Here is a 17,909-nt window from a genome sequence, read left to right on the forward strand (position 1 = left end):
GACAGCCGTGTGAACAGCTTCTTCTTACCTCAGCACCTTCTGGTATCTCCAGTATTAGATCAGATATAGTGGACAGTAGTGTGGACAGTAGTGTGAGCAGCCTCTTCTTCCAGCAGCATCCCTGGTATTTCCAGTATTAGATCAGAAAGGCAGGTGGACAGCAGTGTGAACAGCCTCTTCTTACTTCAGCACCATGGTATCTCCAGTACTAAATCAGATTAACATAGTGTACAGAAATGTGCGCGGCCTTTTACCTCAGCAGCCCAGGGATCTCCAGTACTAAACCAGATAGACATGGTGGACAGCAGTGTGAGCAGCCTCTTATTACCTCAGCACCACTGGTATCTCCAATATTAGATCAGAATCACAAAGTCTACGGTAGTGTAAGCGACCTTTTCTTACCTCAGCACCTCTGGTATAACCAGTATTAGATCAGAAAGACAGGGTGTACAGCAGTGTGAGCAGCTCTTTCTTGCCTCGGCACCCCATGTTTCGTCATTATTAGATCAGAGTATCCACTAGAAGCACATCTTCCACATGAACAGAGGTTGTGGCTCTTCATACTGCACATGCTCACAAGCACCTAACATTCTAGGACAAGTTTAGTTTCTGTTAATGTAACAAGGTGGAGGCGCAACAAGGTAACACAATGGTGTAACAAGGAGGCTAATTCTATACCGATGTCCTCCTTATAAAAAAAAAAAAAACAAGTGAGATTTGCTAACTAAAAGTGTTTATAAATAAATTCCTAATGACATTTCTTTAAGTACGGTAATTTATTTTTTCAATTTCTTGGAAATCTCTTTAAGGTCCTAGCATGGAATGCATGTCCAATGGAAAAAGAGTTGAGGGCAAGTTTGTTGAATGTAGACATGATCTGCCTACCAGTGGCAGACATCATAAGTGGGTGTTGTATAGATCTTCATGTGTGAGGATGTTGACTTCTTCATATTTATCCTCTGAATTATCACTGCCTGTTGTTCTATTGATCGATGATAATCTAGGTTTGATTTAGTAGAAAAGTTGGGGAGGGTGTGGGAGTGATTTTGCTACGGCCAAATCCACAACAAACCATATACACATATGAATAACTTGAAGATCCTGTGCTCCAGTGCAAACTCTGGCACCCCAACTATTATCCATGGTAAAAGTAAGGGTCTACTCATATAGGGCAGTCAAACCTTTTGCCCCCCCCCATCAGATTGTAGAGCTTGGTATAACTGTAACCTCAGGAGTTATTCTTCCAGCTGTACATATCAACCAACGCAAAAGCGTAATATGACCGAAGGTCTTCTGTACAAAACAGTGATGTCGAAAGAAATGAACTGGAGTATAAGTTGGCACATATGCAATGTGTAGGAGCATGTTCAGACTGGCCATTAGAAAGGCAAAACCTAAGATCAAGACACAGTGATGGACTGTTCATCTTTTTATTGTACAATCCCAAAATATACCCATGTTGCCTTATAACGTAACAGTAGGTAAATTGTGTGGCCATACGAAATGTTTACCGGCTCCGTCACATTGCACTTAGCAGACTCGGCTCCCAGTGCTGACAGATGTATCATGTCCTCTACATCCCAGATAAACTGTAGGATTTTCTGCAAGCAGCTTCACCAGAAATGTAGATAATCCCATTCTACAAAGGCCAGATATAAATACCATTCATCAGGGGTCTGAGAAAACACTCCGACATCTATCAAGCACTTGAAGCCATTTCCATAAATAGTCATTTACCATAACAGAAGGCGATTCTGGTAGTCTGTGATTTAAAGGGCCAGAGACCCGTAGACAGAGACCTATTCCTTTAGGGTTTAAATTAGCTGCACAGAGTATGACGGGACAAAGACATTGATATTTTGTAAATAGCTCCCAAGCGTTATGGTGGCACTTCAGTCATGGAGGTGAGTGGGAAAATCATCAGTAAATATATCTGACACTTGAGAAGGACTGTGCTTTGACTCTGAAGTCTCAGGAGACTTTCATAAATCTTACTGTGACTAGCAAATGTCTTTTCAAGCTGGACTTTGAAGTTGTAAACCTGGTCTTTAGATATCTTAACAGGGCAGCCATCAGAAGTATCTGGGCCCTTTAATAACAAATGTCCATCTTGCACCCCATTGCATTCTTTTGATCAACACCTTTTTTCCTTTTTAAAGAATTTATTATCCTCATTATCATATGCAATGACCAATGGGTCCTGTAATCTGTATATTCCATACTACATTTGGTTTATTGTTGGGGGAAGGGGAATAAAAGACTAGATGAGGTTTGCAAATGAAATCTCTTTTGGAAAGAAGGAAAACTATTTGGCTGGTGCCATCTAGTTGAAGTAGCCACCCTTCTCTTAAGGAGCAAGCCAAATTGCATGTTTTTCCCATGGTGCTTTGCCAATAAGACTTTATACTAAGCTGGTGTCATTAAGGAAAGCCAGTGTCTCTATAAGGGCTTGTGCATACGGCTGTATTATCGGTCAGAGTGCGTTCCGACAAAACATTGGATCTCACTGGAACCAATGTTAGTCCATGGGGCCGGATACATGTCCAGTTTTTTCCAGTGACAGAATCTATACAAGGAAAAAATAGCTGCTTGTCTGAGTTTCATCCGATATTCGGATCGCACTTGGCCATGAAAGTCAGTGACTGCACTCAGATGACATCTGAAAGTGGTCTGATCTCCGCACACTGACACAATGGAGAAGATGGAGAAATTTTGTTCTCCATCTTTTCCTCACAGTGTGCTTGATTCTCTAATCTGAGACAATCGGATCACACTATGCTAATGCTTTAATCAAGCTCTGATCAGAGCGTCACTTGCATAATAGTCCCGATTCTCTCGGATCAGAGAATGTACAACTGTCTGCACAAGCCCTAAAGTTGTGTAATTGTTTTTTCACTTCCACTACAGAGGACGTCCATTTTCACACACAATTGGGCCACATGGAAGTATGCTTTAAAGAATGAAAAAAAAGCCCCTGCCCCACTAGTCACTAGCCAGTCACAGCTGTTCCCCCGCCGTGTCTACAACATGTGACCGCTGCAGCCAGTCAGGGGGCTTATCCGTTTCATGGTGTGTAGCTTGGCATCAAAACTGAGCCCAGTAACTGGCAGCAGTCCTGAAAAATAAAACTGGCAAAAGCTGCAGAAAGCTGGCACTGGGATCAAACATGTAGGGTGCTTACTTTATTTTGCAGCCAAATTTTGTGTAAAAAGGGACAAGCCCTTTAAGTGAATGTCTGTCTATTTCTACCTTTCAAATACGGACTACGTCAGAAATTCTGATGATAGGCCTGACCCAAGTACATAAGAGAAGTTCCAAAATATATGGCTGTAGCATATTAAAATGTAGGGTTTCCTTTGGTATGTTGGAGCATAGAAACAGCTGCAGACTTATGTGGAGCAGACTGCAGATGGTGCCATGTGAACTGTTACATTTTGTTTAGTCTGCAGACTTCTCAGTGGTTTGTTTTATGTCAGTTCTTCCCTACATCCTCCATGTCATGTTGATGCAGATATGCTGATGACACTGCTGAAAGCTGAAATTTGCAACATGGTGACTTATATCTGGTTGTGGTAAGTTAGAGAATTGCTGTTCATGCAATCTCCTCTTATATATTTATGACCAGTACAGCACAGACAATCTAAGCACAGCAGAGTTGTTCTGCCACTCTGCCGGAAGAATGCAAACTGCCATTCACAGCCTGTATTCTGCAACCTGACGTCAGCCTCTGTACTGCAAGAAACTGAAATCCTAGTGTTTTTTTTTACTTTAAATATTTTTATTGGATTTTAACATGAATATGAAAACAGAACATTCCAATTACGTTCTATGATAACAATAGAAAAGTTCACGGTTGTTAATATTAAGTTGTCATTAAACATTATAATGTAAGTATAACCAGCTGGATGAGGTAGTAATGCTATTGTGATTGAGGAATGTAAAGAAGAAAAGGGGGTGGAAAAAGGATGGGGGAAAAAAAAGTAGGTGGGAGGGAACAAAAAAAACAAACACACACCTTATTGAAACCAGCACTTCAGAGGAGACCACATCTACCACAACATTCTATTTTAATTATTATTTTCTGACAACCAGATTGCCAGGTCATTCCCCTCACTAAATAATATCCAACATGTCCATTTGCGATGAAAAGCTTTGAGGCGATTGTTATCATGTGCAATCATGTTTTCCATTTTCAGAATATTGTTAACTTCTTCCATCCATTCACCCAAGGTGGGAGTTTTTGTGGATTTCCAGTGACGTGCAGAGAACTAGATAATCCTAGCAACATCATTCCTGTTTCTAGAGGACGCCATTACAGTAATAACATTATATTAAAGTGTCGTTGATTAATCAGTTTCCTAATATTTTGAATAAATTCATTCTTTTTTGGACTGTTTGGAAAATTATTTAGCAGATACACAATTACACCCCCATATTCTTATGCGTAAAGACAGTAGTTTGTTTAATTTGAAGAACAACATCGTCTATGCACAGTGATACCCTAATTAAAGGTTTATTCCCATCTTCAGAAATGGGTCTTGTTGGATAGGGATTGACTATACAGGCAATTTTATGATTTACTGCTTAAAATGTTCAGCCGTCCTTCAGATATTACCACTTTTCTTGTGTTTACAGCTCGTTGCTATGGAAACCGACCACTGCTGATCAACAGCAGAACATGCACAGTGCTTACAAGCTCTTTTCTATTGAGCCTGTAAACACTGTTTTGAAGCCGGCCAGGATTGTTAGAGCACACTATTACCTCCTATCACTGGTCAGATTCAGTGTTTACAAGCTAGTCAGCAGCGGTGGTCCGTCACCTAGATAGCGAGCTATAAACAAAAGAAAAAAAGTGTTAATATCTCAAGAATGGCTGCAAACTTCAATAAGCAGTAAACTGCAAAAGTGCTTGTTTTTACAAGAACTATCTGACAATATCCATCTATGAAGAAACTCCCTTTAATAACGGTAATATTCTGGTTCTGCTCTTGCAGAGTTTGGTTTGGCTGCTCATGAACCAGTAGACGAGGATGAAAAGTATAAATTCCATGCAGATAAGAAACTGATATAAAAACAGTAAAGAGATTACTTCTGCTACAGTTCAGGATACATTTTAGGTAAACGACGTATATCCTATATCATATGATATAATGATGTTCCAAAATACTTTTTCATATAGACAGTGCCTGTAATAGAATGACAGACGATTTGCAGACCGTACAGGGGATGAGGCTCGCACAATATTTCCATAGTAACAGCTATTAAGTTTACAAAACAGAACATCTTGCGTTTAGTACAGACATTCCTACATGTCTTCTACAGCAAAACTAAATTTAATGTAGTAGGGAGGCTACATCATCTTCTTGTTTAGATGCCAATGACGGAAATCCGTCCAAGGGAGGATTTAGCACCAAATAGATGACTATTTTCATGGGATATTATAGATTAATATGTAAGTGCTATCACTGCTATAGTTGTTACTGACCAGTGATGGCGGTGGTACAGAGCCTGCATTGCAAGAAGCATAAAGGTACAAATCTACCAGGAATTTCACCAAATCTTTTTCAAAATCCACAAGTGTTATGTGCAGATTCAAGTTTTGTCTAAATATTTTTAAATGTGCTTCACATGTCAATTTCCACGCAGAAAAATATCTGCAGCGTTTACTTTTTCTTTACTGATTCAATATAATACTGTTGGTTTTCTATCGGCATGGATATAACAAAGTGACCAGTCAATTAAAATACAATTTTGGATTCATTAGTGAATAAGAGTTTACAAACACATGGTCAACTGTTGAACAGCTCACTGTTTTTATACATACCACCCACCATTGTAACAGCTACACAATGGACTATCACCAGGACCTGTACCATTACATGTTAGACCAGAACCACAAAGTCCATAAAGCAATCTTAGGCTTTTCCATAGAATACTCCATACAACCATGGTGAATTAAAAGAAAAGGCAAAGATCAGCTTGGAAGTCACCAGAAATACCTGCATACACTCAATGTTCTAGTGATGCAATCACTCATGTAGGATGTAATTTCATGTAGTAAGGTCTCTAATCAAAGGATAAGCAGGATATACAGTTACCAGCTGGTTACTTTGGTTAAGAGTGAAGGATACATCCCACTGTTATGGTGGATTGGAGATGCGGCCCACTGTTATGAAGGATTGAGGATGCATCTTACTCTTATGGAAGTTTGGAGATACATCCCACACTTATGGATGATTGGAGATTCAGCCTACTCTTATAGAGGATTGGAGCTAGACCCCACTCTTATGAAGGGTTGGGGATGCATCTCAGTCTTATTGAGGATTGGAGATAGATCTTACTCTTATGGAGGATTGGAGATACATCCCCCTCTCATGGAGGATTGGAGATACATCCCCCTCTCATGGAGGATTGGAGATACATCCCCCTCTCATGGAGGATTGGAGATACATCCCCCTCTCATGGACGATTGGAGATATGGCCCACTCTTATGGAGAATTGGAGGTACATACCAATCTTATGTCGGATTGGGGATACAGCTCTTTCTTATGGAAGATTGGGGATACATCCTACTCTCATTGAGGACTAGTGATAGATCCCACTCTTTTGGAGGATTGGAGATACAGCCACCTCTTATGGAGGATTGGAGATATATCTTAGTTTTATGGAGAATTGGAGACACATGCCACTCTTATGGAGGATTAGAGATACAGCGCACTCTTTTATAAGATTCAACATTGGAGATACATTCACCTCTTATGGAGGATTGGAGATATATCTTAGATTTATGGAGGATTGGAGATGCATCCCACTCTTATGGAAGATTGGAGATTCATCTCAATTTTATGGTGGATTGGACATACATCTGAGTTTTATTGGGAACTGGAGATACGGTATATCCTTTGATAATGGAGGATTGGATATTGGAGATACAGCTCACTCTTGTGGAGGATTGGAGATACATATCAATCTTATGTAGGATTTGGGATACATCTCCCTCTTATGGAGGATTGGAGATACATCTCACTTTTATGCAGGATTTTTAAATACATCCCACTCATAGGGAGGATTGGATATTGGAGATACCTCTCACTCTTAGGCTGCGTGCCCATGTTGCGGATTACAAGCGTTTTTGATGCGGATTTTCCGCAGCGGAAACGCTTGTAAAACGCTTCTTAATCCGCACCCCATGGTCCCCAATGAGAATCCGCAAGTTCTATGCCCATGCTGCGGATTTTTCCGCAGCGTTTATGCTGCGTTCAAAAATCCGCAGCATGTTCATTCATTTTGCGTTTCCGCATGCGGAATTGCCTTATTCAATGCATGAAAAAATGCAAGGCAATTCTGTATGTCGAAAAAACGCGCGATAAACGTGTGCGGAATTCCGCATGCGTTTTTCCGGGAGAGGACATGCGGAAATGAAGCAGAAATTTTCTGCTTCATTTCCGCAATGTGGGCACATAGCCTTAGGCTGCGGTCAGACAGCCATATGTTTTCTCATGCGAGAGAATCGGGCTGATTATGCTAATGACACTCAGATCAAACACTGTCAGAGTTTGAGCCGAGTGTCATCTTGGTGTGATCGCAGCACAGGTGCAGAGAAGACGAAGAACCTAATTTCTCTATCTTCTCCATGTGGGCGGCACTTTGCGCATGCCCGGGAAGTCAGGGAGCACAGTGCACGTCACAGGGCCCTGTAACGTGCAGGGGAGGGGGGAATATGGTAACTAAGCATATAGGAGGGGATTTCGGGGAATAATAAATAGGTAGGCAGGGATTTCTTGGCGTCCCCCGGACTCCAAGCCTGGGGAAGACAGAGGTGATAAAAACACTTTTCTCTGCAATCAGACCTCTACTATGTGCCATACAGGTAAGTATAGATTTACTTTTCTATAACCTGTATGCCCATAGTAAAGGTCTGATATCTCCCAGGGGGGTGACAGATTCCCTTTAATTTTACAATCCTGTCAATTTTTATTAAGGTATGCTGCAAAACTCAGGGAAAAAAAATCTTTTAGCACTAAAATGGAGGCGGAATTGGTTGCTGATGGGGACTAATGTGAGGGCGCTCTCTGTACAGCGCTGCTAAATATGCTGGCTCTAATGTCCAATAAATAACCCTTTCTTCTGTATTCCCTTGATGTTTACATATTTAGAAAAATGCAAAACAAAGAGAATAAATTCCATAAGCCATCATTTTCTGATGATGTCCTGCCAGCTGATCTTTCAGATTCTCTGTTGGACACATCAAGAAAATAAATGACAACATTGTATCTCTATTCTCCCACTACCAAGGTGTTGTTCTCCCATTGAGCGAAGAGGTGCTACATGTCTCCTCTTGATGAGATCTCAAACTGAGTGCAGTCTATAGCAGCCGGGAAGACACCAACGCTGTCTAAAATCAATCAATCAAGTGTTCTGCAAAGAAAAAGGGAGACGCAGAGATCCCACCTCTACGCAGCATGGGCTTTAATCCAAGCATATGGTGTGCAGAGGTGTGAGGGTCCCTTTAATGAACATATAATTGTTTTTTGTTTTTTATCAGATGCTATGAGTATCATGGCTTCTATAACACAAACATCATATCAAATTATAATAGACCGGTAGGAAACAATTTGAGGCGCGGGTTAATCAGAGTCTTTCAGGATGAGCTGCCCTTTCATGCATTGGAGTGTGAGGCATATTGTACATACTTATGTGAACAAAGGTTCCTTGGTGTTGTAACTGGTTCTTACTGAAGCAACACAGTACTTCTTTGATGCCAGTAAATGTTTCCTTATGCGTGGTGCTAACATACTTCAATGTTCAAACAAGGGCTTCATGAAAAATGCATATACTAATATACTGTAGGATGTATTTTTCATAAGCATCAAGGAGGTATCAAGGAAACAAAGAATCCCATTCAATTAATCTGAATATCCTCTTCAATTATATTGGATGGCAATCTCAATTTAGAATGACATGTTATGTGAAGGGGTTATTAATGTTCTCTGACAAAGGAACCAGTGGTGAATTCACACTCTCTGCAAGTCATAAAGCAGGAATAGACGGCCTAATGAATAATTTGATTAGCGAAGCAGATGGGTTTGGTTTATTTATTAATTTATTTATTGCTTTAAATTAAAAATCTGCTCAGCTGCATGTCTCCTATAAAAAGATATATCCGAGAGGAGCAGATCTGTGCAAATTCCATAAAGCCCCGAGATTAAAGCACCAAGTGGTCTGAAGCACTGGGATATGGCTTGTGTCGTATGTTCCATCAGTGGTGAATATATTCTATGACGATTTGCCTGGCTGTATACCTATAACTGTTTTCTAATCAGGAAGGTTAGCACTGGTTGGTTGGAGTGGTTGTCCCATCATGACAACACTTGCCCATATGGCTTATTAGGGCTTATGTGTTGCAGATTTCAGCTTTCAGCAGAATCATTAGCACTCCGACTTTGTGGGAGAATGAACTGTTATACTTGGGATATACTGTAGAGCAATCATTGTCTTCCTCACCAAGAGCAGCCCAAAGGAAGATCTGCTGTGTAGACAGGAAGGAGCTAAATTGACGGCAGGAGGGTCAATGACCGCTCTGTGCCGGCGCCAGGTACAACAGGCAGGTAGTTTCTTCTATTAGCAATTACCGCACTTGCCTGTTAGTTTTATGACACATAGTCCCAGACCACCCCATTAAGACAACATCATCATCTGACTTAACATAGTACCTCCAAGATAAGCTGCAGCTGTATCCGTCACTCCAACAATATGGACAATATACATGTGACTTGGAGCTCCCATACAAGCCAGAATGGACAGTGAGAGCAGCTTATGTTCTGGCAGAAATAATTTGTCCTTGTACTAAATACACAGACATGGTGACCATGTAGCAATGCAGGGAAAAAAGATGTTAGGGTCATTTATAGAAAAAACATCTGTCAGGCCACATAAGGAGTGGGATCTCAGTCGAACAGCTGACTTTGGCCATATTTAGTCAGTCACTTTATTTTGAGTAATAATTAGGCTTTCCTTCAGCTTATACAAAATCTTTGTTTTCTATCCAACATATCTGAATATTTTGGCCAAGACAACCACTTATTATATTCATATAAAAATCATGGAGGAGATCCTCCAATTGGGACCTTCTTCTGTGAGAAAGAGCAGAGAGGCAGTAATAAAGATGGCACTTACTCTGGTCAGCATGTTCTATTCTTACAAACCATGGAAGTCATTCATCAGAATGGCATCCATAAAACACTAGATTTCTATAAAACCTCTGCAGAGTGTCCACATCTTGCCCGATAATGTCAGCACATTGCTGAGGGTTTCTAAAACTAGGTCCAAATTGTTCAGCTGATTGACAGGCCAAAGTCTATAAAGGTGTTCCCTTCATGAGAAAAGCTCTGCCATCATTTGAGGGGTTAGAATAGAAAACAAGATGCCTCATTTCATCAGTAATAAAAAATAGGAAAAGTGATTTAGTTCCTTTGAGTAGAATCGAAGGCTGCTTGCTAATTGTGCATTGTGTAAGCAATGGCGTGTGGATCTATAAAGGTAAAGGTTATTGCAGATTAATCTTTAAGTAAAAAGTGGGATGACCAGTTATAAAGCGCGTTGGAGACCCGTTTAATGAGGGAACTCATAAAGATAAGCGAGATGACCATTTTATGATTTCGTTAAACAACGCTTCACAAGATTACTGTCCTCAGTAGGAACAAGAGGAAATGTAGGCAGTGTCCTCGGATATGGCTCCTTCACACTTCTAGGTTTCTATTTGTTCCACCAAAGCCATTTTATATGCTGTGATAAAAACCTGTGCGCAGCTGTACATTCCTACTTTAAAAAGCAGAATACTCGCTCCGAAAAAAGGCCAAAGAAAAGTTCAAGTTTCTGTAAATGGCAATATATAATTTTCTGTACCTTACCATTCCTGACATTTACCAGACAGGATGCAAATCATAGACATAAGCCCAGAAACAATTTGCACTAATCCTCATAAGAAAGACGGGGAAGTTAGAACAATTACAATCTGCTTACACAAATGGTTCCTTGTAATTAGCCAACGAGAATCCCATCGATGCTTCCATGATGTGCAAAAATAACAGATTACTTAATACTTAAAACATTGTCGGCATATTTGATAATATTAGATTCTTTCATGCTGTGCCATGATTTCTGGGCGCTTTTTTTTTTTTTTTACAATTTGTCATTTTGAAACTCATAGTGAACTCCACCCGTGCACTAGCGAGTGCCAAGGTTTCATATATACGTCTGTTGTAACATATTACACTGGCAGGCTGCCTACGAAGACTATGTCTTACCCTAAAATACAGACTTTCTTTGTACTAAGATCTATTTGTACAGTATCAGCACTACTATTATACAATATCTCTTTGTTAATGCTTTATCTAAGGCCATTTGTACCATAGAAGCAACCCAATGACTTACCTTTGCCCCATCTTCATTCATCAGGGGCCCCGTGAGCCTGTACAGTTTCATAATGTGATCAAAGGAGGACAAAGCTACATCCCAAAGCTCTCAAATTCCAAGATGGGAATAGGGGTTAATTGCTGTGAACCACCACTGGTAGATGGTCCCATTGTGAATCCTACTATAGTTTCTCAATTTGTTTCTCCTGAAATTTCATCTGTGTATAATCAAGACAAGGTGTTTATTTCCATTGCAAATGGTTCTTAAGGATTAAATAAATCGAAAATGGAAATTACTGCCATGATATACAGCGGGTAAAATAAGTATTGAACAAGTCACCAATTTTCTAAGTAAATATATTTCTAAAGGTGATAATGACCTAAAAATCTCACCAGATGTCGGTAACAACCCATCCAATCCCTCCAGGCAAAGAAATCAAACCATAGATATACTGTTCCACCCGTCACTGTGTCTGTGACGCGGTTACTGACAGCTCAGCCATCCAATCTTGTACAGGGGCGTGCTGGAGCTGTCAGTGTGGTGATTGACAGCTCAGCTGTCCAACCTGAGACTGGGAGGCACTGGCTCTCTCCAGGTGTTCATTATCCCAGGTGAATGCCAGGCTACTTAACTGAGCTGTTTCCCCCAGATCTCTGCCAGATGTACATTCAGCTAGTGTGTGTAGTTTGTTCTCTGTGCCTTGCTTTCTGTTTATTGATCTTCTGCTGCCTGACCTTGGACCTTGTTCTGACCATCCGTCTGTTTAACCCCTTCTGTTCTGATCTGCGATCCTCCTGGTATTCTGACCAACGGTACGTTACCTGACTACGCCTTTGCCTCTTCCCTCTGTTTTATGACGTACCCTCCTGGCTTTGACTTCGGACTCCTTGACTATCCCATCTCACGGCCTGGCCGGGAAAAGTGACTCAGCGTCACATATACATAATTTAAGTTATCTGTAATAATGTAAAATGACATAGGAAAAAAATATTGAATACGCTTACTGAAATTTATTTAGTACTTCGTACACAAACCTTTGTTGGTGATGACAGCTTCAAGACGCCTCCTGCATGGAGAAACTAGCATGCATTGCTCAGGTGATTTTGGCCTATTCCTCCACAAAAACACTCTTCACATGCTGAAGATCCCGTGGGCTCCGTTTATGAACTCTTGCTTTAATGCCTTCCATAAATTTAAGCTTTTTATCAAGAATGTCTCGGTACATTTGTTCATTCATCCTTCCTTCAAACACATGAAGTTTGCCAGTACCGTATGCTGAAAAACAGCCTCACATCATGATGTTCTCACCTCCAAACTTCACTGTGTTCTAACATAGTGAGCGTGACTAAAGGCCATGGAGGTTGAGTGCATTACTTATTGTCTTCTTTGAAACAATTGTACCTGCTGATTCCACGTCTTTCTGTAACTCTCCACAGATGGTCCTTGGCTCTAGGACAACTCATCTGATAATTTGTTCCACTCCTCTGTCTGAAATTTTGTGGGGAGCCCCTGTTCTTGGCCGGTTTATGGTGAAATTATGTTTTTTCCATTTCTGGATTATGGCCCCAACAGTGCTCAACAGAACCTTCAGTAGTTTAGAAATTCTTCTGTCAATGCCATCAGTATGTTTTGCAACAATAAGGTTGCAAAGGTATTGAGGCAGCTTACTGGTTGTATCCATCATGAGATGTTTCTTGTGTGGCACCTTGATAATGAGACACCTTTTTACAGGCCATCAGTTGAACCATCTGATACTATTTTTCACTTAGTGGCAGGATTGCTTTCTAATTACTGGTAGATTTCAGCTGGTGTCATAACTTTCCACAGCTTTTTGCACCTCTCTTGATTCATGTTTTCAATACTTTTTTCCCTGTGTCATTTCTTATTATTACACATCACTTAATTTATGGACATCTATGGTTTGATTTCTTTGCCTGGGGGGACTGGATGGGTTGGTACCGACATCTGGTGAAAATTTCATGTCAATAGCACCTTTCTAAATATATTTACTTAGAAAATTGGTGACGCATTCAATACTTTTCAATTGCTGTACATATATTTTCTGTTACATGTGTTAATAACATACGTGTTGTATCCACTGGTAACACATATGATTGACTTAATTAAGGAAACTAATGATTGAAGTTGATCTCGACATGCTTTCATGCATTATTTTTTAAACCAAAAATACATGTTTTTCTAATCCTCGACAACCCTTTTTTAAATCCAAATAAGTACAGACATGGGGCTATAGAAAACCATAAGTAAGCCAGATCAGTGGAGGACACAGAGGGAAGAGGGCCCTTGTGCAAGAACAGTATGTGAGCCCCTCTTTGTGTCTATGACAGGACCTGCTTGCTGATTTAAAGGGGAAAATGGGCCCCCTTACCTCTTGGGCCATTGTGCGACTGCACATGTTCCACCATTGACATGTCTGCCCCTAAGCCTGGTAAGGATGGAGAATAATAGGAATGAATAAATAACAGGGGCAAGTCTATGTAAATTTGTATATGGGCTTATTCACACGACCCTATTTTTGGTCCGAGTAATGTCCATGAAAAATGTTATTTAGTGAGGCAGTGCAGATGAGCGATTTTATTTATTTTTTTTTTCACTGACCGAGTTTCTTCTGTAAATCGGATGAGACTCGCCCATTCAAGTCTTTGGGAGTGCAAAATAAAATCGGAGCCAAGGTACAGCATCCAATTTTTACAGATATATTGTAATTCTGTAACATAGGAAACTATTATAAATGGTCTTATAAATGATTAATAGCAGTTGCTGTAAAAAACAGACTTTATACGGACAGCACATGGATGACAAGTGAGAGAAAAATAGTTTTGTGGATGATTCTCTGAAAGATTTTTTTATACGCTCATGTGAACCTTATCAGTGAGATTTTTGGATGACAAAAGACAATTCTCCATTGCCTCCAATGTTACGGCAAATGGTATCAAAACTTTGCCCCAGGTAAAAGTAATAAGAGCAGCTCTGAAGCACAAAATGCTGCTACGACAAATATAACGTTCAGTCCAACAAAACTGGAACATTTCTGAGCACATGTACCTTGCGTTTTAATATTAGGGAAAATCTATTTTACATAGAGTAAGTAAAATAGAATAAAGAGCAATATTTTTGTAATTTTAAACAGCTCTTAATGCTACCTAGCATTTCTGAAAAATGTATAACAAATAATTGGAAATGTTTCATATAGGGCACGTCAGAGGTTTTCATTAGTCGGGTTCTTGAATTATGATCTCAGAACTCTTTAAAACTTGAGATGCATTGATTTCCCTTTGGAGGCATTTTTTTTAACTTATTAAATGTATGTATTTTTGAGCTAAAAATATTTTTTCATTAAAAATGTTACATTGTTTGCCTTCTACGGCCTTTGCGTTGCACTGTCTATTGCAGACTGCAGAATGAGTTAACCTCGAATGCCATAGTTGGTTCTGAAGGAAAAGGTTACAATATATTGCTTATCTTCCTCCTGAACTCATTTATGCTGATTTATGTCCAGATTGAGATTTAGCTGAACTTTATGGGCGTAAATCCGATGAGAAGAGCTCAGAAGAACAAAGACAATGATGAAAATGTAAAAACAGCCAACTTCTATCCAGGTGATTGTAGTCGTTCATCAACCAACAGTTGTTAAACTTCACCCAATGAATGATCATTTTGGTTAAAATCAGCCATTTTTACCAACTATAGACTAGTGTGTAGGCTGATCCCAACTCTGAATAATAGAGCAATCCCTTTACAGAGGAATTGGGTGAATTATTTTTAAAGGGAATCTGTCAGTAGGTTTTTGGTCTCCCTATCTGAGAGCAGCATGATGTAGGGGCAAAGACCCTCATTACAGTGATCTGTCACTTAACTGGGCTGAATGTAATTTTTGTATGAAATCACAGTTTTATCTGCTGCAGACATAGCAGTTCTCTGAATGCTGAGCTCCATATAACCCCGCCCACACCACTGATTGGCAGTTTTCACAGTGTACTCAGAAAGCTGCCAATCAGTGATGGAGACGGGGTTATATAGGACACATGGATATTGAGGACTACCTGGCAGCAGGTTTACTAATCTCCTGCTGATAAATCAGCAATTCTATCAAAACTAAAGCCTAATAAATGACAGTTCGTTGGAATCAGGCTCTCTGTCCCTACATTATCGTGCTCTCAGATTAAGTGACAAAAACTTGGTGACAGATTTCCTTTAAACACTAAAGGAAAACATTATCTATACGCATACGCTTGATTGAGGAGGCAGGACAGAGTTATATTGTGTTATACTGTATTCTTCCAATGCAATATACAGTTTTCTGCTGCAGTTTGATGTCATTTTTCATCTACGTTATTTAATTCAGCTACCACAGGTCACAGTTCACGTCGTTTAATGTAACGCTTCAGATAGATGGCTCCATTTACCGTACAATGCCAGGATTAATTCCCAGTTTCCACTAATTACTGGAGTTCAGTGATTCTGCTGCATGCACTAAATCCTGCTTATTGTGCCCTCCTGAGGGATTTGGTGATATACATCCAATGTAAGTGATTTAATTACGATTTATAGGAAATGTAGTATTGGAGATGATTATGTGTACTTAGTAAATGGCGTGTGGCCCTATAGGTGTAGGTCAGGAGATGTAAATCCGTTGAAAACCAGCGCTATATCGCGTCTTTCTAGCAATAGCTCTATCAGCTGACAATCCTCAGCACGGACCCCTTCCCACTATATTCTAAAAATGCTTCTGCTTTGGCAGCTTAGAGGAGCCAGATCCCACCTTTTTGGACTCCATACAATGAAAATTATGCTGAGGCTGCCTCTCTTTTTATAGAGACTAGAAATTTTCTCACCTTGCCAATAAACCCTGCCAATAAACTCAAACACAGACTTAGGAATGTTAACCCAATGTAGAATGTACAGAGAATAAAGGCAAAGCAGCGTTTAATGGAAACCTACAAAAGGCTCATTTGAAAAAAGTGATCTATGCACCTCCTCTAATCAGCTCAGCACTGTGCTACAATAATCTATTGGGTTAAAGTGAGATGACTGTTTTACCCAATGCTTATGCATACATAGAGCTGCTGCATAGAGTAGCCATCATTATGGCCGATATTGCCCTCCACTTATTTTACAAAATATTAGAGATAGAACCGTCCCGATTGGGTACACCTTGTCGTGGTGGGACGGCTTTTACGCTTTTGTTAACTAAGTACCTCATGTATTATTACTATTACTTGCTTATTTACTACAGGGTATATGCTTATTTGTTTTTTATCTTAGGTTTTGCCTGTTAAATGGCCATGTGCTCCTACACACTGCACTTATACCAACATATATTCCGGCTCATTTCTTTGGTTTTGCTGTAGTTTCTTGTACTTTGCATAAACAGGGATGTTGCTCCCCCATTTTTAGCTAGGCATTTCATCTATATAGCTTCCCATAAGCAGGTGAACTGCTCTGCCCCCATCTATATTGAGGTTAACTGACACATAGAGAGGTTTAATACTAGAGACAGGACCGTCCCAATTAGGTTCACCTTGTCGTGGTGGGATGGCTTTTACGCTTTTCTGATCAAAATTGTGTAAATTAAGTTCCCTATGCTATTTAGCTATTTATATGTACTACTGATATTTATTTATTTACTACAATGTATATGTTCATTTTGTTTTTATCTTAGGTTTCAATTGCAGGAGCCAGAAGCTACTACACCCGGTTGTATCTATGATATTGAGGTTGTCCTTGTTATAAACAGCGTGCATCACATTAGCTACCAAACTGGAAACAACTGCATATGTTTGCTTAAAAGGAATGTGGCATGAGGAAACGATGATCGTTTAATTTTTATGGTAAGCATTTTTTTTTTTTAAATAGTATTTTTTTTTTCTACATGTCTGGAAATCTCTCCCAGAAATGCGCCAAATCTTCTGTACTGCTGTTTACGGGAAATGTGTCGGGTATAAAGCATATTTCTAGTTGCCATTAATAGAAGCCCAGGCAAGATGGCCACCCTAATAGTTATGTGTGGAAGATAAATAAAAATACTAATCATTAATTAAAAGCAGAATAGAAAGAAAAAGAATAATTTTAATTAATGAAAACTAATATTAGGTGAATTATTCCCTCTAAATATGACAATAAAAGAGAATTTCAGAATAATATTGTGACTACATGAGGAATAACACTACATGGGTGTGTGTATGTGTTAGTTATTTCTTGCAGGTCATTTCTGCATCAAAAATGTGTCCCTTGGCAGGAAGAACGGTGCATAAAAAATATGCATTTTTGTAACGTTTTTGTAGCACCCTGAGGATTCGGCTGCTACAGGGGTATTGCACCTCAACCCAGAGGTGTGATATTCCACTCCCGGGTAAGGAAGGAGTGTGGAACTGAGCTCAGATAGACTGCATGCACTACACACATCCCACTTCAGAGGAGCAGGCCGACGGTACTCCCACTTAGAAATGTGCAGGTACAACCGAGCCTGTTCC

The 17,909-nt window shown here is 39.8% G+C and overlaps 1 protein-coding gene and 1 long non-coding RNA gene across 3 annotated transcripts in view; one reads left to right on the forward strand and one right to left on the reverse strand.

Annotated features, from left to right (window-relative positions):
• FAT1 (FAT atypical cadherin 1) overlaps nt 1-17,909 on the reverse strand; it is a 296,807-nt gene that overhangs the window by 245,819 nt on the left and 33,079 nt on the right. The gene's annotated exons all lie outside the window — the stretch shown is intronic.
• LOC141158448 (uncharacterized) overlaps nt 1-17,909 on the forward strand; it is a 40,715-nt gene that overhangs the window by 14,899 nt on the left and 7,907 nt on the right. The window contains exons 2-3 of one of the 2 annotated variants that reach the window (XR_012248488.1): nt 15,782-15,961; nt 17,099-17,267. This is a non-coding gene — a long non-coding RNA (uncharacterized lncRNA). The remainder of the gene's footprint in view (nt 1-15,781; nt 15,962-17,098; nt 17,268-17,909) is intronic. The other variant, XR_012248482.1, reaches the window with a different exon arrangement.

Source organism: Phyllobates terribilis, unplaced genomic scaffold (genome assembly GCF_046119375.1).
Source record: "Phyllobates terribilis strain yellow unplaced genomic scaffold, ASM4611937v1 Scaffold_1__5_contigs__length_1240528914, whole genome shotgun sequence".
In the NCBI taxonomy this organism is placed as follows: domain Eukaryota; kingdom Metazoa; phylum Chordata; class Amphibia; order Anura; family Dendrobatidae; genus Phyllobates; species Phyllobates terribilis.